Here is a 23,918-nt window from a genome sequence, read left to right on the forward strand (position 1 = left end):
ATTTGCCATGGTCGGCTAAGTAATTTGCACCAAGTAAGCACTCAAGACATTAGCCAATATTAATAGCGGAGAGATGAAAACAAAACTCTGGGACTGATGCCTACCTTAGTGGCCCCAGTGGTCATAATGACTTTCTTCCATTCAGCCTGCTCTCTTCTCACTAAGACTAAGGAAGAGAAGATGAACAAATTAGGAATAACAATTTGAAAATGGTTTTATACTCCCTGAATGAATGGAATTATAATAAAATGATTCATGAGTTCTGCAGAAATATGAGACTTTAGATCTTTACGTTAGTTCTCTACAAAACCAATTTATGGCCCTAAGATGTACCTTCCCACCCAGCCCCATCCTTACCAGGATCAAATATCATTGTAAATGGAAAAGTCAACAACACATAATCAACAAGCTAAGTTACAAGCCAGTGAAGTCTCGGAGGTTTGATAGGGAAAATTCAGATTTATCATTATATGTAAAAATAAGATGATATGAAGAACTCAATCTAAAAAATATTACCTGGAGATCTATAATCTCTACAATAGTGCTATAAAAAGTAAAGAGCTAGAAATCTATTTAGATGGTTTTCCTTATAAGAAGGCACTTTCTGTATAACTTCTAATGTACTATTGATGAGAACAATTCAACAAAATTCAAATAAATACCTGCAGATGTCCTACAAGAAGAAAAGAACAGAGTTAGATGTGACAGGGGATAACTGGACTTCAGGATGAGTAAGACCCTATACTTGACCTCAATAAATTAACATGAAATACAGTGGATGAGTCATGTACAGAATGTCAGAATTCTAAAAGGCCAAGCTAAGTACCAAAAGGAACATGTGGGGACTCTTAAGAAGGAAATAAAATATTGGTTAGTTGATTACGAAAAGGCAGAAGGGAGTAGGTTCCCTTTGGCTGCTCTTTGAAGAGATCACTTCCTTTCCCCCCTAGTCCTGAGGCTAGGGTGGCATGGGCCATAGAGGAATGTGGGGACTGAGAATCATTTCTACTCTCACCAGAGTGGCTGGAAGCAGATTTTCTTACCAGGATGTCATGTAGTAGTATGCTAATATTTAAGGGTTCTTGAGGTCAGAGAGAAGGGTTTGAATACTCCGGCTCCATCTCTTGCTGTGGGTCAAGTTTCTTACCTTTCCAACACCTCGGCGTCTTTATCTGAAAATTGGGGATGATGCTAATGTCTCCCACCTGAGTGTGAGAACTACATGATATAGTGCATACGCAGGGCTAAATTTGGCGCCTGGCAAACAGAAAGTGCTCAGTACGGCAGGCGAGTGTAGTGACAATAAAGGCAAAGATGACGGGGGTAGTGCCGGTGCTGCTTCTGCCCCCAGAACAGGCTCTGACTGGGCGAGAGTTAAAGCACCTTTGGGTTCATGGGGGTTTATATATAAGCAACGGTTGATCAATGTGAGCTGGTTGTCCAAATGATTATGTGCAATCTAAGAAAAAAATGGGCCTCGGATCTGCTCAGCTACTTAATAATATTAGCAGCGGTAGTAGTCAAAGAAGCTAAATTTTATTAAGTGTTTATATGCCAAACAACGTGCTGAACGTTTTAAAAGGATTTACTCACTTATTACAACGAGGCTATATGCTAGGTCCTGATAATGTTATTCGTCTCTTTCAGATGTTGACTGAGCCTCAGACGGGTTACAAAAGCACCTAAGATCCTGTTGTCAGTACATGATGGAAATGAGTTCAAATCCAGCCTGTCTGACTTGTTCTTAATCACTAAGGTATGAAATTAAGCATGTTGCCCTTTGCCTGATTCTCCTCCTGAGGCCTGAATATTTCACTTAGCTGAGTGCAGAAGAGAGAAAATTCTCTCTCCTTGACCCAACTTGGCATCAATATCCAACTCCCCTTCTCAAAATGGGTTGCTTCAATGAGCAGCAATGAATGCCAGGTCGTGGACCAGTCACCTTGATGACTAAGAGTCAGACACTAGGGAAAGAAAATGCTCTGTGACAAACCTACCCTTGTACAGAAACAAGACAGAAATGGGGGGACAGGGCAGAAGATAATGGAATAAGGCATAGGAAAAATAGCACCTGGCATCGTGACAGTAATAATAATAATAGTAGTAGTAGTAGTAATAGTAATAATAATAGACTTTACTATGCTCTAGGCACTGTATTAAGTGCTTGGTGTAAGTGACTTCATTTTAACATTGAAAACAAGTCTATGGGGATGAAATATTATTAACATCATTTTATAGGCAGGAGTATTGAGGTTCAGGTAATCAGGTAAATTGCCCAAGCTCATATGGTTAGCAAGTGGAAAGCAGAGATTTGAACCAGCACCTACACTCCTAACCATTATGCTATAACCATTATGCTGAAGACATAAGAATTCCAATGGTCTTTCCCCATAACCCACTCCTGCACTCCAGACTTAAATAGTCCAAGATCAAGAGAGAGCAAGCTTGGAGTTGCCACTCTTCAGTAAGTGTCAATCATTTCAAAACAGTGTATTTGCTAACAAGATGCAGTTCCTGTCATAATCTTCTCAACCAGGTATCAAGAAACAGGAAGCAAAGATTCAAGTAACAGTATGTTCCTACTTACGAGGAAGGTGGGACAGCATAGTTGACACTGGGCTTAACTGTTCTGGAAAACGTGGTCCCAGTAGGCATACACGCTGGTACATTTTCCCCACCTACCAAATACAAAAGAAGTATTTCATTTCCATGTTGCTCTTCAAAGTTCCACCTCATTCGTGCCTGTCATTCATCCTCTGGCCTCTTCCTGTCTCCATTTCTGTACAGAAAGGTGCTGAGTCTCTGCTCTCGGATACGAAAAGGGTGTGTTAGGAGAGGGAGCCATGGTACCTCGATGTCTTTTTTTTTTTTTTTCATCTTAATTCTATTATGCCAACTCCACTGAACTTAATTAGAGTGAATACAGAATTACACAATTACCCTCTGTTCTATTCTTCAGATGTTATATTTTGATAAAATTTACGACATGCTGCTCTCCCCTTGAACACCAGATGAACACTAGAAATGGATGTGTGTTGACATAAAATCTGTTATAATTACAATTAAAGTACAGCTTACATAATGATAGTGTTATCATAAAATTATAGATGTGTAGAGACAACGTGGTCATGCATTTTTTAGTGTAAGTACATGCTTAGACCAATATCTGTTAGCGGAATGAAGATGGAAGAGAATTTTGGTTAAGCCACAAAGGCTGTTTAAGGACTTGCAGATAGCTAAGGGAAACTCAAAGACCAGTAAGATAATATTTCCCCTGCCATGTTTTCAATTGCAAAGTGAAGGGAAGATGTGAAAGTAAGTACCCCTATGGAAATTACAAGACAAGTACATTTTTTTCCTTGAATACCTGGGTAAATGCTTAAATTCTAATGTATATCACTGATGCAAATTTTCAACTGAGTTTGATAAATCATAAAATAATAATTATACATATATGTATATAAAACTGCATGGAACTAGACAGTTCAGAATTACTTCTAATTAAAGAGGTACCCTATGACAACTAACTTAAACCTTACAAAATATGGTTCCAAGTACCCTATCAGAGTGAAAAGTAGGAGACTGAAAGGTTTACTGTAAATGTTTGTAGTCATGGTGTCTTAACTAAAACTACTGTGTCACAAATACTGTTAAAATAATTGTGACATTTTATTCACTTTTACTGCAAACAACAAAACAAACTATAGGTATTTTTTCATTTCAGGTAATTATTTTAGCTAACAGTTATTAAATGTTTTGAGAAGACAGAGTGCTAATTGCATTACTTCATTTTATCTTTAAAATAGCGCTTCCATGTAATTATTCTTAATATCTCCATTGTATTAAAGTGTATCTCTAGTTTAGACCTTTCTTCAGAACTGCAGACTTGTGTATCCAACTGTGTACTCAGCATCTCTACTTGGACGTCACGAAAACATCTCAAATCTTATACCTCCAAAACTGGTCTTTAATCCCCCAAACATGCTCTACCCCAAACTTTTTCCATCTTAGGTGACAGTAACCACACCTTTCCAGTTCCCCAGGCCCTAAATCTCGAATTCACCCTTGACCCCCTCTTCCTTTCCATTCTTGCATTCAATCTACCACAAAATGCTGTCACAACCTTCCCAATGTGCCACTTCTGAGAATTACCAGCCGCTAGCAGCCTGGTGCAGGCCACCAACATAGACCTCGAGGATCCTGTGGCCACCTCCCGAGATTCTCCCTGACTCCACTCTCTCCCCACATCCTCAAGGCCACAGATAGAGTTACGCTTTTCAAACAAGAGACAGTTCATGCCACACCTTGGCTAAAATCCTGCCCCTGGCTGCCTACATTTAGAGTAAAAGACACAATGCATGTGATGGCCTCCCAGGACTTACCCAATCCATCCCATCACATATCCGACCTCCAGCCCTCCTGCTGTCTCTTCCTCCCCACTGGCTAAGTCAGCCAGGGTGGCCTCCTTGATATTCCTCCAAGCTGCCCGGCATATTTCTGCCTTAGAGTTTTGGGACTGGTTATTCTTGCTCCCAGGGAGTGGTCTCCCCATCATACATTCTGACAACTCCCTCACTTCAAGTCTTTGCTCAAATGTCAACTTATAAAATCCACCCTGACTACCCTATTTAAAATCAGAACCTACCTGTACACTCCTCCAGCACTCCCAACCCAAGCCTCTTCAGGGAGCTTCACATCCTTTTCCTTATCCCGTAGCACCCATCAACTTGTGACAAAGCATAGAATTTATTTATAACATCCGTTTCCACACGAGAGTGTAAGGAGGGAGAAAGCATGCAAGAAGGAGCACGCAGGCAAAGGCTCTTGTCTAATTTATTCATTGATACGTCCAAGCATAGAGAACAGGAAGATGCTTGATAAACAGTCCTGAAAAAGATACAGATGAGGAAACTAGTAGTAAAGCTCAGAAAGTTTAAGCAACTTCTTCAAGGTTCTAGAGCTAGAAGAGGGTCACAGTAGAATTCACACTTGGGGATGTCTAACTTCAAATCTCTTAGCCGCTCTGCTATCTTTTTTTTTTTTTTTCTTTGCGGTACGCAGGCTTCTCACTGTTGCGGCCTCTCCCGTTGCAGAGCACAGGCTCCGGACGCGCAGGCTCAGCAGCCATGGCTCACAGGCCCAGCCGCTCCGCAGCATGCGGGATCTTCCCAGATCAGCTCACAAACTCTCAACCACTGCGCCACCAGGGAAGCCCCTCTCTGCTATCTTAAGTCCATGCAATTCAGGATTTGTTTTAATCAGTGCCATGGAAATTCTCACTCCACTGAATAGGATCACTAAAGTGTTCTCTGTCTAGATTTATATACATATTTTCCATTTAAACAAAGGAAACAGAAGAGGGGAATTCATCATGTGTTATTGCGGTAGTTTTACAGCAATTTTAGCAATAATGACATTTAAGTAATAGTGATATTTAATGATAGCATAATAATAATAAAATAATAGCTCTTAAATGTATTGAAGACGAATCGCATGCTAAACTCGGTGCTAAAATATTTCCATGTATATTTTGTGCAAAATCCTTATGCATATTCTATCAGATGAGCTTTATGTGTAACTCCACCAGGCATACTTCTCTTATTCCGCTTTCAAAGATAAGGAAATTGATGAGAAGTGTGGTAACCGTTTGATCAAGATGAGACTGGTAATAAGTTGTGAGTATGAATTTAAATTCAGATCTAACTCCAGAATTTGATTCTCAATCCATACATGAAAATTCTGATAATTCCTTTGATAAGGGTATGTTCTCTCCTGGAAAACATCCCCCATTATGTCTGCCTGTGCTCATACCTTCAGAACACAGTCAAGTTTGAAACATGATAAAAATGTTTAAATAGTGTGCTTTAATAAATGGAAATATCTTCATCTAAACAATAACACAAAAAGGCAGGCTGAGCCCTTTGAAGTGGCTTCGTTGCTATCCTCCATCCAGAACAAGAGAAGGAATCAACAGCTGCAGAGTAAAGAAAGCATGAAACGCAGAGATGGAGGATTCTGTAAATGACCAATTACAAGACTATTAAGCCACACTTTCATAGCAAGAGGCAAAATGTTCCATTAAACTGAAAATTCTTCTACCCCTCACTCCAAGGCCCACACAAACATTAATGTTGCATTTATTAGGATGTATTTCCTGTGCTCTATCAACGTGACTTTCAGCAACTGTATTAATACAGTCCTTTCGCTTTGCACATATATCTGAATGATGGATTCCATTACTGGAGTTTTGTAGAAAGAGTGGAGTGACTGAAGTAAAGTTTGGGAAGAGCCATCATAATCCATAATGATGGGCACTGAATCAGGACAAGAAGAAACCTCTCTTCTCATTTATTTGAATGAAAATTCTACTATATATTTATTGCCTCTGTACAGGGCCATCTGTTGAATAATGGAAAACAAGCATCTTTCATTTGCAGGTAGGATTTGTGTGCTCAAGTTTCGATGGGCCTGCAGAATTAATCTTGTTTTAGAAATGAAATAAAATGTAATTTCTTACTGTAAGTAGATGTGGTTAAGCAACTGGCAACTTTGATGTCTTTAAATCACTGCAGTTTCAGGGTAGGCAAATCTATAATTATTTCAAGCACTTCTTTATTGGTGCAACAACTGAGCAGTGTACATAGTGGTCAACAACCTGGGCATTGTCAGACGACTTAAGTTTGAATCTAGACTTTGCCACTCACCAGCTATGTGACTTTCAGCTATGAGAAGCACTTTCTTCAGCTTTACAGTGTGGATTATTATATGCCCTTTGCAGAACTACTGTAAGAACTAAATGTATATGGGCACAGTGGCTCATAGTAAGGGCTCAAATTAGTACTGTGGTCACTACTAGTAGTATTGAAAAGAAATTAGAACTTCTATTCTCATAAAGTGGGATATGTGTCCCTTTATCATTGTAATTTCATATCATTTTACTTTTGACCTTATAATTTAATAGGTTGATCCAAGAAACATTTAGCAGTAAATATAATTGAAAGATTACCTGTCAAACATGAAATACTGTAGTATCAAGTGTGCTGGCACAATACTCTTCTCAGATAATTAACCTGTAAAAATATGTTATTGTCTTCTTTTTAATTAAGCACATTGAACATATATATTTACTGTGCCAATTGGCGAAAGGTCCATTAATTAATCAGTCTAACTATATGTTGCATAAACGTCTTCTAAACATAATCGTATATGTATTTTATTTGTTGGGAAAATGTGTTTGAGATTGTTCTTTTCTGCCTATTTAAAGTAAAAGAGGGTGAGAAGTAGAGTTAGGCTTAATGTACTTTGTACTCCATTATGCCATGAAAATGCTTCTGTGCCCTGGAGACAACAACACAAGATTTGCTTTAATGACAAGAATCAAGTATGTTCTAAAGCTTCCAGGTAGGAGGCGTAGAGGTTGCAGTTTATATCAGAAGTATTTGCTCTCTCTCTCAACTGCGTCTAGATGGGAAAGATGTGGTCACAAATGCTTCAAGGTGATATAGTAAATGTTGGAAAGAGGGGGGGTAGAAGGCAGATTTTTGAATATCTCAGACCTGAGCTAGAAGGATTTTATTTAAAGAAAATAGCGGATATGATTTTTCACTTAAGGAATGCCAGTCAGCAAACCTGACATTAATGTAGGAAATTAGCTCTTTTAGCTATGATGCTTTCAAATGCACATTACTGAAAACAAATTCAAAATAGTCAAAGGAAATTTAAAAACAAAAACCAAACAACAACAACAACCTCAACAAACAAGTACTAGAAATTCAGGGATGCAGCCATATTCAGATACAGTTGGATCTGGAAGTTCCAGAGTATCAGCAGGGTTCCAGCTCTCTCTCCATCGCTCAGCCCTGCTTACCTCTGCAAGACTTTATCTTACAGAAAGTCTCTTCTTGTGCTGGATGGTCACTGGGAGTCCCAGAGTCATATCTCCCCAGCTTAGAAATTCCAGAGAGAAAAGACAATTCTTCCATTTCTCTCTGAGACAAAAGTCCTGGGGAGGAGTCTGATAGACTTAGCCGAGGTCCGATGCCTACCCATGAGCCAATCACCTGCTTTACTGGAGTTCAGTCCCTGGGCGACTCATCCCCGGGGCCCGTGAGGAGGCAGGATGGCATTATCTGGCAGTTCTCCAAGAAAAGCCTGCTGTTTTCGTAAGATGAAAGGGGAGAGGACATGGATAATGAAACCTGTATCTGCTTCTGTAAAATCCACAGAATCTTACTCCCTGCCCTGTGTCGATGACCATGCAGTAAGCTGACCCAGGAGGTCATTTTTCCCACAACAGTCTTTATATATATGACTAAGGAACACACTGGTAAAAGAATATGGGAGAAAGTCTGAGTATGACAAGTCAGCTAGACTGATATTAACTAAAAAAGCTGTGTGAAAATATCCTTAAAAAGTTGCCCCCAACTCACTCAAAGTCCAAAGTTGGAGCTGGAAATACAATGTCATGGAGTTTGGATAAGAACAGGTTTTCTCCAAGCTGAACTATATGACACAGAGATTAGAGACTTCTAGAAACTTTACTTTTTCAAAGAAAAAACATCACATGAGAAAAATGAGGCCTAGAAAAATTAAATGACTTAAGCTAACTAATGGCAGGACTGAGACTAGAGTATACTTTGTGTAATTGGCTATGGTCTTTTTTCTGTTTGTTTTTTTTGTTATCACTTCAGAACGAGACAAACTTAAAGAAAGGAAACACAACCAAAACTCAGTGGTTGGAAAAGAGATGGATGTGAACGCCCACTTGTTTCTTACGTATAAAGTTACCCCTCGCGGTGTTTTGGAGGAGAAAACGCTGGCTCTTCCCAACGTTGGTTACAGACACAAAGATTCCAAAGACAAGACAAGTGCTTTGCAAACAAAGTAACTAGAACCAGCTCAGGCTTCCCCGCGCCGGGTCCTACGTTCCACGGTCAGAACCACCAACTGTATCCCCCCGGGTAACAAGGTGATTCAGAAAAGCTGGCGCCTTCAGAGAAGGGAGAAAACTTAGCCGGGAAGAGAGTCAGGAGGAAACTTGCTCAGCTTCTTGCTGGGGTCTGAAACGATCCCAATAGAGTCCTTAAACCCCTCAGGTTTCCCCAATCAAGCACCCTCGCCTCCAACCTGGGCCACCCCAGATCTGACTATCAGACGACAGAAGCCTGCGGACGCACGGAGAGCTGACCACCCCACGAGAGGGACCTACGCGCGGCCGCGCCCACTCACCCGCCGCTCCCCGGGAGACGGGAGACCAGCCCGGGGTCCAAGTCCTCGGCGTGGCAGACTCGCCCCTCTCCGGGCCCGGCTCCAGCTCACCTCGGCGCGGCCCGCCTGGGCGCCGCCATCTTGACCACATAGGGGGCCTCGCACCGGAGGCCCCTGAGCGGGCGCCCTGAGCGGAGCCGGAGCGCCGGGGAGGCCCAGGTCGGCGTCCTACGTCCCCCGCGCGCTCGCGCCCCGTCCACGAGCGACGAGAGTCCCGCACGCAGCGCCCGACCCAGGCTTCCGCGGAAACGGCGCCCCGCGCAGCCCGCACCGCGGCTCAGGCGGCGCCGAGGGCGGCCCGGGCGGAAGAGCGGGCGCGGGGCACGCGCTCGGTAACCTGGCAACGCGGAGCAACCCGGCGTCTCCGGCGAACCCCAGCCCTCCACCGCGAAGAAGCACGGACCCCCGCACCAGCCGCCCAGCCCGCGCCGCCCCTCGGTCGCTCCGCCCGCCGCTGCCCGCTGGCTATGGTCTTTTAAATCCATGATACAACGTCTATATGTAACAAATCTGTTAAACCCTAAATGTTTATGATACTCAAGTAATCCATTATCTGAATTATTCTTGAAGATAAAACATCCAAGACTTCTTAATTGTATGGGTATACATACATAAAATACACGTGGAGGTAACTTCAAATATAGTATGTGCCTGTCTCTATTCCTTCCCTCTCCGCTCTTTTAAAAAATGCCCCTTTAAAAATTGCCCACTCACCATGTGTTAGGTAAATTTGCTGAAACACAGTAAATGTGGAGACAGAAATTGTTATAGAGACTATTCCAAATGACACTGACACCTGTATTTATGAAATTTTTAAAAGGGTAAGTTAGAGTTGTTTTTTTTTTTTTAAATCCCACTATAGTAACACCACATCATCCTAGGTGCCCAGTTCTATCCAATTACATAAGATGGAGAAAGAGAGAGAGAGAGAGAGAGAGAGAGAGGAGAAAGAGAAAGAAGAAAGGAAGAAAACCAAGTACTTATGTATAAAATGTTGCTCCCAAAGTTTGAGATTATACTCAAGCATCAATGAACAGAAGGAAAACACTTACAAATTTACAAATGTATTTCATTTATGGTATGAGGGACACAGGTTTAGATTTGCAACACGCTCCCACAAGGGTCAAATTGACCACTTTTTTCTATTAGTTGCTCTCGAGAGAACAAAACAATGGAAACAGATGCCATTCAATTCCAAGTCTATAGCTTAGACCATGTCACTGCACATGAAATATTGTTCATTCAGAGTCAGCACATAGCAAGAGTAATTTATACTCTCAGAGTGTTTGCTCTCAAGTCAATAGCAGAGAAGCCTTGAATAAAACCGTTCCCATTACTTTCCATTGTAATAGATCTTACTTATAGCCCATGAAACAGTGGTCAGAGGAGATTTATTCTTTGGACACCATATTATATAATCTCTCCACTTTAAGCCATCCCCCACTCGGCGATTATTTTTTAAATATGTTACTCGTAGTCAATATTAATTTACATTTAATCTTTCTTAGCATTAGGAGAGTATTATTTTGTACAGGCTCAGAAACAAATCTCCCGAAATTCCTCCCTGATGCTCCCTTCAGGCTGAAAATGCATTGCAGGGTGGCTGCAGTGACTTAATTCTAGTTGGCAGAGCCCTGGCCACACACTAATTTCATTAGCCTCAAACTCCTGGATTTGAAAGATCCACTGAATATGATTCCTGTCCTCTGACATGTCACTTACTAACCAATTCAGTGTGCATACAGAGGAGAGAAAGGACTTGCTCAGCTCTGGCCCACCGGCAGGCAGATGAGAATTCCCAGTCAGAGACACTGTTTACATCTGAGTGGTCATTCTTGCCCGGGTCCTCATTTTCAGGAAGGAAGTTCAATCCAGGCTTTGCCGGCAGCTGCAGCATTTGTTACATCCATTACTAGCTCCTTGTTCCTTCCTGCCCCCCAGTGCTTAGCATCCCCCATTTCAGTCACTAAGTCTTCCTTCCCCCAGCCTAGAAGCTTACCTCACCATAAATTTTTATCTCAAATGATAGGTTTGGCACATTCCCCACAGCAACCCACAGGGAATGGGGAAAAGAAAACTCAAATCTCTGGAGAGCTAAGAATTCAACCATTTAGAGGAGTTTCTTTTATACAGGACAGTCTTCATTGAGCTGAACCCTGCAATCCCAGAGAAGATTCACCTACCCGTTCTTTTCCTCTTTCCCTAAAGTGACTGTGTCTTTGAACAATGGGTCTGTGTCCCACTATTCTCTCTATTCATTTTGCAGGTTTACAGAGGCTGGGAAGCTGGGGACTGGACTTACATGCCAGGAGCTTCTAAGATCACACGCAAAAATAAGGCTACTGGAAGAGATTGTTGGAATCTATCTCTGTATATTTGAACATGGGCAGTGGTTAACCAGGATGCTCACACCAAGCTTATATCCAGCTTGCAGCACAAGCTACAAGTTGGTGCCTCCCTCCTACTACCAGCCTCTTCTCAATAAATGCAGGTGAAAACTGGGGGCTCTTTTCCCTCAGCTGTTCATTCCAACATGAATAGCTGCAATTTGCAAACTAGAGGAAAATGACAGTGTTTTCTCTGAATGGTTTTGGTCCCAACGCACACTGCTAATGCTGGCATTCAGTTCCTTTCCTTCCCAGCCCAGGGAACGGGGGAACTAAGCATAAGGCAAGCGTTCTCTTTTCTTGCAAGTGCCTCAGATCCACACACCAGAGAAGGAATCAGCTCCCCCTGGAATCTTTTTCAGCAAACACAATCCTTCAGCCTAGTCGGCAAGCTCTCTCTTGACTTTAAGATTTCACTCTTTTTTCGACAGGCAGGCCCATCTGCAAGCTCCCAAGCTCCAAGTGAAGGCACCAAAATAATTTTTAAAATGTCAAACAGCAGATGTGCCTTCAACCCCCAGAGCTTCAGTAAAAATACTGTGAGTTGCCCCTGTGGTTCTCAGGTGACCTCTGGCCTCATCTTCCCTGCAGCGCTGCCTCCTCAGGTTCTCTAGTTTAAGCTCAGAGGTAAAGGAAGTGCTTCTGGGTTTTGCTTACAACAACCCAGGCTCTTCCTGAAAGCATTACCTCAAAGTGAAGGCTGCCCAGAAGCACTTTTGGCCTTGCAAACATCTAGAGGTGGCATACTCAACAGGTGCTAGGGACGCTCAGAGGCTCAGAGGGGCCATACCAGGCTGCAGCTTTAGACAGGCACCCCTCCTTCTGGCACAAACACAAACTTCATACCCCTGGGTGCTGATGTAGTGACAGCTTGAATCTCACAAGGAGTCCCCTCCAGAAACCCAACATGCTTCAGGAAAGGCACTTGAGAGGGAGCCAACTTTTTAGCTACGGGGAGCATAAGGGTCAGCCAGAACATCTGGAGAAGAGACTAACTGAGCTTGGGTCCTACCAGGCAGGGAGAGAGCTGTGCATTAGGAAAGGATCACTTCAAGACAGAGATGAACAAAAAACTTGGAGATAGGGGTAGAGAAGGAAAAGAGAGGCAGAAATTGAAAGGGAGAACATAAAAACAGAGAGACCAAAAAAAGAGAAAAAAAAAAGCAGGGAGAAAGAGACACAAGGAGAGAGACACACAGGAAGAAAGACAGAGAAACAAGAGAACCCATAGTCACGCAGACCCTGAAACTCAATTTCTTCATCCAGAAGCCATCCATCTATACCCCAGGGCGGCACAGGAGCCGTGGGGCCGAGGCTGCGGGAGCAGGCGGTGAGAGAGCACTGCAGCACCGCCCACCGCTCAGCGGGCCCGATCCGCCGTCCTCGCATCTTCCGCCGTTGCCCGCCTGCACCCGGAGCTAGAGGACCGCCCGGCCTTGCTCAGCGCACCCTACTGCCTCCCTCCAGGCGCCTTCTTGTCTGGCTCTGAGAATCGTCCTCAAAACCCAGGACTGGGGTTGGGGGCTGCGTTAGGGAGGTCGTGGGAAAGGATGGGCACAGGGTGGGTGCAGAAAAAGCGACTGTGTTTCGCAGTTAGCATGAGCTCACCTCCGGGCTCTGAGCTGGCAGGAGTAGAAAGCTGATCGCCCGGCTCCTGCCAGTGGCCGGATCGCAAAGGCAGTTTAGACGGTGCAAACAACTGCCCAGAGCAAATCACCTGGGGGCACGTCTGCCGGTGGCTTCTCCCCGCTTGAGGACAGTCCCCACGCCTTCCGCCCCATGCCCTCGCAGAGACAGGTTACAGGTCGGGAAATCCAACCCGAGCGAAATGGGCAATTCACGTCCAAATGTAGGTGAAGACCTAGCCTTCGGTTTAAGAACTGCCTCCCTAAGCTCTTCTCGAAATTTTCCAAGGCAGCTGCAGCTTGTCGGGCGGCTTGGGGCAGGGAAGCTGGGGAGTTGAGAAATGCCTAGTTTCTAGGCGTCTTCTCATCTTCCATATTCCTTGCGCCTAAGTGGCTCTCACAGGAGCCCGGCACTTTTACAAGCCTGTTTTGGAACCATATTTCACTCTAATGAAAACCCATTTAAATCATCGCCTTGTTTTTCGGAGACTGTTTCTTGTCAATGGGACCATAAATCCAGAATGTCAAGCCGAATGGAGTGGAGCGCGGACAGGGGAGAGATGGAAGGGAAATGAATCAAGCACGGAAAGTACCTCCTCGGGTGAGGTGGGAGGGACTCGGCAGGATCTCCAGGGTGGAAATGACCGAAGGCTGACCAGACCCCGCACCCCTGGAATCCAAGCCCGCCTTCAGGATAAAGAGCGCGGGGAGCTACGGCGCGCTCTGCCCCGGAGGGAGCGCCCCCCTACCTGGAAAAGCCTCAGGATGTTGGCTACCATGATGGAGACCGAACTCCCCGAAGCCCCAGTCACTCCAACTACTTTCTCGGGATTGACAAAAACCGGAGGCTCGCCGTTGGTGCAGCGCACTTCGGAGGTGTCCTTCTGGATGAGCGCCTGGACGAAAGTGAGCGACTGTTCGAGCGCATAAGTGTCCCTGGAACAAGTGTCCAGGATCCGCGCTCCCAGCGTCACGTTGGGCAGCAGGTTGGGATCGCTGTTGATCTGGTCCAGGGCGTAGAGCATCGCTTCCAGCCTGTGGATCCCGTTCTCCCTCTTGATGTCGCCGCAGGGCACTCCGCTGGGACCCTTCGCGTGCACCGGAAACAGCCCCCCGAGGGTGACGTCCCCCTCGATCCGAATGGAGTGCGGGGCGTACATCTCCTGGCCGCGAGCCGCCGCCGCCAGCGCGCACAGAAGCACCTCCAGCACGCAGCAGGGAAACTTCATCAAAGTCAGGGCGCGGAGCAGCTTCCCCAGCTGGACCATGCTGCTCCCGCGGCTGCGGTGGCGGCGGCGGCACTCGAGGGGACGGTGGCGGGCTCGCCGGAGTCCTGGCCCCTTGGGGTGAGCTCCTCCGGGAAAGCCCAGGGTCTCCTGCGGGCGAGGAGGGTAGGGGCGCCCGGGGAAGGGCAGCCGGCGAGGGTGGGGGGGGGGTCCCGCGGCGCCTGCCAGCTTGGGGCGCCGTGCGCTCTTGGGTTCCCCGGCCAGCGCGCCGCGCTCGAGCTCGCGCTCGGTGGCTTGCAGCTCGAGCTCTCCAACAGCCCAGCACTGGGGAGAGAGCGAGGATGGCTATCGCTTTAAATGCGCGTTCGGCTCCCTCTCCTCCTCCGCCCACTCTCTCCCACCCTCGCTCGCTCTCAGGCTCTCCCCACCCTTCCCAGCGCCCACCCTCCCCAGGGTTTTGCATCATCACGCAGGGAGGGGCTGCGTGCTGAGGTAAGGGGGGAGGGAATGGGTGGGCGGCTGTGGGGGGGGGGGGAGTACCTCTGATTGGGAGTTTCGAGGTCCCCAGGGAATCTGGGGATTGCAGGTCGCAGGCGAAGGCTGAGCTCCTGCTTCGGTCTCACTGTAGCAGCCGCTCGCTCGCCCGCCTGCACCCACACGCACATTCTAGGCACAGGGTGGCATCAGCCCCGGACAGGGCGGTTCTAGCTGGGGCTGACTGCTTCCAACCCTGAGGTCCGGAGCCGGGGCTGTCAGCGCCGGGAGAATGCGAGGTAGTCGAAGGTGATGCCGCCAAGCATGAAGGGTAGTAGGGAGACCCCAGTCTCTACTGCTAATTCGTCTGTGCCAGTTTTTCCTAAGAAAAACACACATACACACAGGAGCCTGATTTATGACCTAAAGAACCTTTACGCAGAGACTTCTCCGGGGCCAGGCACTGGGCTAGCCTGTAGGGAAAGACGCCAACAAGAAATGCTGGGAATGGAAATGCATCTTTGGTCTTCAGGGGTTACTGTGGCCGGAGCCGGATGAAGTAACCCTGGTCTCCAGTAAATCTGTGGCGGATTCGCTCCTTTTCTTCCTTTCATCGCAAGAGATGGAACAACTGAGAACTCTGCAGAGCGCACTTTCTTCTCTGGCGCTGACAGGTGTAAGGCTCCCTCCTACCCATTTCCAGAGATGCTTTTGGGCTGATGTCAGGTTTCCTCGGGCAGGAAATAGCAAGAAAGAGGTGGCAGTAGGAGGAGCAGACAGAAATCTCCCCATCGATCCAGTGATCCAGTGATCCATTCTTCTTTTTTTTTTTCTGGCTGAAGATTTGGGGGGCTTGGGGAGTGGAATCAGGATGCCAGAGCAGGTTGTAGTGCAGTTAGGAAGCTGTTTTTCAAAGGTGTCCCCTCCTGCAGGTCCAGCCCAAACTTGGCCCATTAAAGCAACAAGTGGCCCTAGTTCCTACACAAGGAAGGGCAATGTATCTGCCCTTGGTGCCCACGTGTACTGCTTATGGAGGTCTCTACTCTTGCTGAGCCTTTCTGTTGGAGTGCAGCGAAACTGTCTTATACAGAATTGAGGGCGCAGAGGAAACCAAAACAAGACTATACTTTCTGTTGTAATGTTAGTGTACTAAAGAAAAATGTCCTTGCACATAAACAAAACAACACACACACACACACACACACACCCCTAAAAAGTCAGAAGTTGGGAAGTTGGTTGTCTCTTCCACCAACCACCTGTATGACCTTGGCACTTCTGTTCCTGTGCCTGAGTTTTACTTTGCCCATCTGTAAAATGATGACATTGAATTGAATGTTTTACAGGTTAACTTTTAACTTTCAAATCCTCTGTTGAAATAGGCCATGCACCTTTGGCCATGGTGTTCTTTTTAGACCAATATCCTTTGTTGCTTTATGTGTAGGGCACCCGTTTTTTGATACCCAAAAACACTTCAAACATTTCCTGGTACAGAGGATTTTATTTTTTTTTCTTGTTGACCACCCATTTATCTTCCTTCTAGGGAGAGTCCAGTCCATCATTTTCTTTTCAGACATGCCCCTCCTCCAGGTTTCAATGCTTAAGGTTTGAGGAGGAAAAAAACCTTCTGGCTACAGTGTTCACGGAAGGGAATAGAGGCTAACAAGAGTTATGCAGGGCTAATCCCTGGACTTCTGCTGGAGTAACGAGGGTGATGACATAGGGTTACCACTGTCCAATAGACAATCCGTGCTGGAGTTAAAAGAAAAAGGAGCCTCCTTCCTCTAAATGCTTTATGTATATCTTTTGGACAATGTTACACTATTTGATTTTGTAAAAATATACCATTTTACTGCCATCTTCAAGAAAAGTGATGTAAAAACTATGCGAAGCTACCCCTGTATACAATGTGATCATCCGTCACTCATAGATGTGATGCCCTGCTATATAAGTGCACACCTTGTGCAACCTTATGCTGTGATGCGCCCGCCCCTTCCAGCCAGCCCTGGAGCTGCGAGCGTATAAGCCCGCAGCTGTGCCAGAAGCTCCCACATAAACAGGGAAATATTTGAATCCCTTAGTGAGAGATACCAGAGAGGAGAAAAGGCAGAGAGAAGAAGGGGTGGGGAAGAGAGAGAGGGACCTGGTTAAAACATGTGAACTCCTGGATCCACATGTGCCTGAAAGATTGCCTCTTTTTTTTTTCAATTATAGAGTATTTTATTTCTGTTGTTTGAAGTCAAAATATCCTCTTGTAACTCACCTATTCTGCTATTCAATACATTGGATCAAAAAGGCTGGAACAAGTGAAATAGATATCCTGTTAAGGCAGCATTAGCTAATTTGGAAAGGGGGAAAGAAGCAAAGCAATAGAAAGGCATCCTTGGGAACACAAATACTGTGATCCTAGTATTTAGGCATCAGTACCTCAGGCTATATTTGATAGAGACTGTATCCTTATTTAGTTTTTAATTTAAGGCTATTTAGTAGGCACTTGGTGCCAAAAAATATATTTGAAGAGCTGTGTTACAAGTAATAACACTTGATTTTTCACCTGCCCATGTGAAGATCTATGTTCTCCTCTTCCATTTCCAGGTCACAGCTTGCAATTGCTCAACAAATAGTTCTTGGCTGACTGTTGAATGTTGCCTTATTCTGTGTTCTCTCTTTGCTCTACTCATTCTCCCCAAACATCTGGCAGCAATCATTATCTTCTTTTTGTTGCAGTCATCTGTGTGCATGTTTTATTTCCCTTGCTAAGCTGGAAGATCCTTGAGGGTAAGGGGCTAGGTATTATAAGGGGCTAGGTATTATTTATCTTTTTACCTCGGACAATGTTCAGAATGGTGTTTTGTACCTAAGAAGCACTCATGTGTTGAATGAATCAGAATTGGTTTGCCATTCCCCACTGCCTTTATCTCACAATAACAGAAACATAAAGTGGGCAGAGCAGAAACGACGGCAAATAAATTGTCCTCTTAGTCACAGAATGCAGTTTCTAGAACTTAAAGAATAATTAGTAGATTTTGAAATAACTTTGTTTTACAGAAATTTCATAAGATTGAAATACTCTAACCTTAAAGCTCTCGATCAACTCTAAAGGAGGGCTTTAATTGGCTCTTCCTGAGTCAAGCGTTTATTCCTGGGCCAATAACTGGGGCCATTGTCATAATAGAAAGTGTGATTTGTTACCAGAGAAAGAGGAAAGTGATGCTGGGCTTGCAAGATATTTATATCTTCAGCCAGAGTGCATAGGATCTGGAACTTAATTGGTGACGCAGTATTTGTTTGAGATTATATGAATGAAAAATCTTTGTGTAAGAGTGATTAATCTAAAACTTGGCCAGTCATTGTCCTAGTGTCATATTAAATTGCAGGAGAATCTAGTTTTAGGCACAAAGATCATAAATATAAAATGTGTTCCCAGGCTTGGTTCTGTGTAGTCAGTAATCTATACTCACCCAGTCATTAATAAAAATGAAAGTTAAGGACTCAGTCCTAACTTACATGCTTAGCATTGTATTTTGTTAACAATCTCAGTTTTATTTTCTTTGTTCTCCCCTGTCCATCATCTTCTGCAGAAAATAATGTCTCCACTTTCAATTCCCTGTCTATTTAAATCCAATTTGTAGTTTATAAAGTTGTCCTCCTTAAGGGCTGCTGCTTCTGCCACAGTAATGTACTCTGGCCATTATTATACTCTTCCATCTTTCATGTAGGTCTCCATCCATAGGTTTTGTTTTCATAGCTCTTTTTTTTTTGGCGGTACGCCTCTCACTGTTGTGGCCTCTCCCGACGCGGAGCACAGGCTCCGGACGCGCAGGCTCAGCGGCCATGGCTCACGGGCCCAGCCGCTCCGCGGCATGTGGGATCTACCCGACCGGGGCACGAACCCGTGTACCCTGCATCGGCAGGGGGACTTTCAACCACTGCGCCACCAGGGAAGCCCTATACTTATGATTTTATATTTGCTTATTTACTTTTGTCTCCCCCCTCAGCTCAAGAGAGACTATATTCATCTGTGTTAATCACTGCTGTGTTTCCTGAACATGCCTATAAATCATACTGAAGAATGGTGCCTGAAATTTGGTAAGGGATCAATCAATTTTCTTGGCTGGATGAAGAAATGTGTTCATAAATTAATGAACAGATCTTCGGGGCTTCTGACTTGAGGACTAATGGGAAGAGGATGGCAAATGGTTGGGACAGGGTACTGCAAGAAGTAGTATTTGGAGTACTCTGATAGCTATCCTAACAGATAAGATTGTGTTCATTTAAGTAGTTTTAATGAGAGAGCTGGGAACTAGGGACACACAGCATTAAGGTTTTTATAATGCATTCTGTAGAGTTCTTTTTAAGTCTGTACAAATATCATTGAAAATATATGCATACATATACACCTCTGTTACTTTACTTAGTGCTTTACGAGAGCCCCTCAAGGAAGGGGTAGTAGCAACTCTCAGTATCCTTCCTTTATGATGAGCTTAATTTATTCAAAGTTACATCATAATTTATTTGTAACTGTGAAACTAGACTTAGTTATTGAATAGACCCTCCCTAGAAACGTATGACATTAATAAAACCAACAAAACTTTGTTCAGTTTCCAATGATACACACACTACAGACTCAATTATGGGCCATCCAGTTTAATGAAGGGAAGAAGTGATTGAACAAATATAGAGCAAACAGAATATGAAGTTTTATCCTCCATTAATATTAGTAACGGATAGTGTGGGCTCCAATGCCTTCAAGATAGCTTGAGACCATCATCTCTGTGTCATGGGCAGGGGGATGTTCAGCCAGGATGTCTTTCACTGTCACTGAGAAAAATTTCCATAATATATAATGATACCTACTGAAACTGATATGGGGCATTTGGATAATAAGGAATCCATTAGCATATTTTTCCGGAAGCCTTGACTACAAAATGAAGACAGTAGATTTGGACACTTTCAGCCATGAAGAAGTTGTTTGGATATTCATCTTTATGCCTAATGAAATAAGCTTATTTCATCTCTGCAGCTTCCCATATACCATTTTCCCACCTCTGTTTTATGTTTGGAAAGACTTTTAGAAATTGAAAGTCAAGTTAAAAAGTGAGTGACAACTTAAATGATATATGGAATATTTTGCTGACTTACAAGAGCATGCAGAATTAAATATGACCCAGTTCAAATGTTTATTTTAACGTGTATGTTGAGGTGGAGTTTTCAAGGTGCCAGAAAATGAGAATTCACCTTCCAGTGTGTGTTACCAGTTCTGTTCATTGCACAGAATCATCTTCATAAAACATACTGTTTTCTATGTACCTGGTATATATCTCAATTAGTTTGAAGAATTTCTCAGATACCTCTTAATATGTAGTGCTCCAATTCCAATCTTGCCAAGTCCTGTACCAGTGACACAGCACACAGGAGTTTTACTTCTCTTTATTTCTCTGGGTTGTTCAGCACCCAATGAAAGAACAATGGAATGGGATCAAAGAGATCAGGGTTCTTGTCCCAGATTTACCATAAAATAATTGTGTCCTCTTGGGAAAATTATAGTCATTCTAGGTCCCTTTTCTTTACTTTGACAGAGCTGCACTAGATGACCCCAAATAATATAGCACTCTTTCAGTAGTAGCTTAGATGTTATTGGTTTTCTGAAACAAATGAAGACAATGACACATGAAGCTGTGCAACATCTCTGTAGCTCTGTTGTCTTAGAGTTGCCTGCATTTTACAGATGATAAGATGACTGTGCATAGAAGTAGATGTTTGGAACCAGCGGTTCCAAAGTAAGTGGAGGTAAACCACAAATTTCCTTCCTTCCTGAAGCTCACTTAGCCAAAACATAGGCTTCTGAATATTGAGCTGTAAAGCATATTATCAGTACATTTTAAAAGAAGCTATTCTTCTAGGATTTCCAATTAATAGCAGGAGGTTTTGAAATGCTTAAAAGATCATCTGATTTTGTGAGATTTACAGCTCTATTTTCCTGTCAAGCAAGTTGTATTAGTGCCAGAGAGTCACCTGAGCTTCTGGATGCTTCTCTGAACCTCTTGAAGTTTTCTTCTTGCTCTCTGAAATTCATGCCAGGTAAGCCTTTTTCTAGAGCGTATGGACAGACTTGTGTATTTTTATATAGGAAAGCGATGCAGTGAGTCAAGTCGGGGGTTAAGCCCTCATTCTCAGAGTGGTATTGAGCTCCTGGTGAAATATAATCATCCTTTCCTCAGAATCGAATAGCAGTTATCTCAGGTGTATAATCCCATTAACTATTTATACATTTACGTACGATACATGGATTTATTGTACCTACGAGGTGTGTTCTCTTTGGGAAGTACAAAGCTCTTAGAGACATGGGTTGTTCATTTTTTTGTTTTCCCACAAATACTGTGACCCTTTGAGCAGGAAGGTCTATATTTTACTAACATCTAGAACCAGCAGTTAACACGTGTCTAAGATGTAGTCAGTAAATATGAAATAGATAAATGAACACATTTTTATGTAAGGGCCAGGACATGGACAAATAGAAATTTTTCATTTTCAGTCACAAAGCAACAACAGACATAAAAATGATACAGACAACAAGTGCTACGGTCATTCAAAGAAGGCATAGAATAGATAGAAGGATCTCCTCTATGGCACAGGGAACTATACTCAATATTTTGTAATAACATCTGTATGGGGCTCCTGCTCCACACCAGGCCCTATGACAGGTGCTTACATACTTTCCCTCTCCCCCATCCTATGGGGAAAGTACCTCTGCTATAGATTTAACATTTGCCTCCCCCAAAATTCATACGTTGAAATCCTAACCCCCAAAGTGATGGTATCAGGAGGTGTGGCATTTGGGAGGTGATAAGGTCATGAGGGTAGAACCCTCATGAACAAAATTAGTGCCCTCATAAAAGAGACCCCGCAGAGGTCCCTCGACTTTTCTGCCATGGGAGGTTACAGAGAAAACACGCGAACTGTAACCCAGGAAGAAGATACTCACCGGACTGTGAATTTGCTCGCACCCTGATCTTAGACTTCCAACCTCCAGAACTATGAGAAATAAATTTCTGTTGTTCATAAGCTACCCAGACTCTGGTATTTTGTTATAGCAGCCCAAATGGATTAAGATAACCTCTGTCCTTAGGTTTCAGACCCAGAAACTCAACTTTGTAGAGGTTACGAGAACCCTAAAGCCACTCAACTAGGCAGAGGCAGATTTGAAATTTAAGTCTCCAATTCCACATGTAAGTCTATCAGACCCTGTCTCCAGACATGATGTCATGAACAAGAGCTAATGCAACAAAGAGTTTACATGCAGCAAAACAATTAGCAAACAAAGTAAGAATATAGTAGACCGACTGTTTTTGTCACCCAATAGCCATTCACCACTCTTCCAGTTGAACAGAAGCCATGCCCTGTGGGCACATTCAGCCCTGCTGTTTTCACTTCCCAGATTTGAGGGGTAGGAAATTATTATCCCTCCTGGCCATCAGCACCCTGACCTCTACCACCCACCGGGCCAGCTTCAAGAACAGCTGTATCCACCTGTTCAAATGAAACAGGTCTGCTCTCTGTGGTGTTGGCTTCTAGTTCAAGCAGCTCTCCCCACATGATAGCAAAACTGGCTCCCAGCAGTTGCAAGCATGAATCTTACCAGCCTAGCAGTCCCAAGAGATACCTTTTAAGTATTTTTTCCCCAAAGCTCCAGTTAAAAGTCCTAGGCTGATTCCAATTTGACCTGCTCTGGACAAACATTTTCTTTAGAACCAAGAAGGCTGCCAGACAAAATACAGGATGCCCGCCTCGTTAAAGCTGAACTTCAGATAAACAGTAATTTTTTTAGTAGAAGTATGTTGCATGCAATGTTGAAGACACCCTAAAAAGTCGTGGTTTTCATCTGCGGTTCAGCTTTAACTGGGCGCCCCGTGTGGGCTTTGCCGGCTGTGGTTGGCGCTGAGCGGGGTCGGCGGGGACCGTGGGGGACTGTGGCCCGAGCCGGGTTGCACACCCAGCCCACAGCGTGCAGGGAGAGAGGGGCAGCCTCGTCTCCGCTGCAGGAGCTGAGACGGAGAGAAGGGGAGCGCCCCAAAAGGAAACCAGGTGCCCCTCCCAGGAGAGAGGAGATGGCTGTTCAGCAGCCAGAAACAGCAGAGGAGCCCGAGCACAGAAGCGGCGGCCTCTGAGGACGCGGCGCACATATTTCTGGTGGGCGAGGGGCACGCGGGCCGGTCCGTGGGAAAGAGGGGAGCCCGCGCCGGCCCCTCCGCCTCCCGAGACTGTGCGTTTCCCTAAAAGAGCAGCAGCTGTGCAAACTGACGGTTCACAGTTGTGATAAATCGCCTTAGGAAAGCACTTCGATTAAAGTCACATCTAACTAGAACGCAAGAAGTCATCCCTGAACAAATCAATTGCGAGAGGGGCAGCTCTGGGCGCGCACCCACGCCGCTGCTGTTTTGCTTTCCCCGCAGGATGAGGGCCGCTCACTGGGTCGCGGGGACGGCGCGCTGTCTCAGCTGGGGAAGAGGCGCTTCCTCAGGACACATGCAAAACGCAAAGTGTGAAAGGAGGCCTTTATTCCATTCCTTTGGGGGATTTCTTAATGACGTAAAGCCCAACTTGGTTTCAGATCTGCCTGTTGTTTCCGTGAGAGAACCTTCCTGGGGGGTCCACCAGCAGCGGGGTGGCCAGGCGCCACAGGGCTGTGCTCTCCTTCCCAAGCCAGTTCATCTCCATCTGTAGTATTTTCAGAGAAACTCTCGGATAGGTTTTCTCCAACAGGTTCTTTTTCCTTCACTTTATAAAGTCATTCTCCTGCACAAAATGAACGGCCTGAAGACATCACTGAGCCTCTTTTTCTCCCAGGGTCAGGGCCAGCACGGCCCCCAGAAGACAGGGGCGCAGGACCTCACAATGGGCTTCAGGCCTTCCCCTCCCCTCCCGCCCCTCCCACCCCGCCC

At 44.7% G+C, this 23,918-nt stretch overlaps 1 protein-coding gene across 16 annotated transcripts in view; it reads right to left on the minus strand.

Moving 5' to 3' along the window:
• Window positions 1–9,747, minus strand: part of LOC307198387 (uncharacterized protein) — a 128,983-nt gene extending 119,236 nt beyond the window's left edge. For 10 of the 16 annotated variants that reach the window (XR_013831627.1, XR_013831628.1, XR_013831629.1 and 7 more), the window contains exons 1-3: window positions 4,646–5,310; window positions 2,588–2,678; window positions 105–166 (exon numbers count right to left, since the gene is read on the minus strand). The gene's annotated coding sequence lies outside the window, so the exon portion shown is untranslated. Of the gene's footprint in view, window positions 1–104; window positions 941–2,587; window positions 2,679–4,645; window positions 5,311–9,228 lie in introns of those variants that run through there. The other 6 variants (XM_079945282.1, XM_079945283.1, XM_079945278.1 and 3 more) reach the window with 5 other exon arrangements.
• Window positions 9,748–23,918: the final 14,171 nt, after the last annotated feature.

The sequence above is a fragment of the Stenella coeruleoalba genome, assembly GCF_951394435.1.
Source record: "Stenella coeruleoalba genome assembly, chromosome: 1".
In the NCBI taxonomy this organism is placed as follows: domain Eukaryota; kingdom Metazoa; phylum Chordata; class Mammalia; order Artiodactyla; family Delphinidae; genus Stenella; species Stenella coeruleoalba.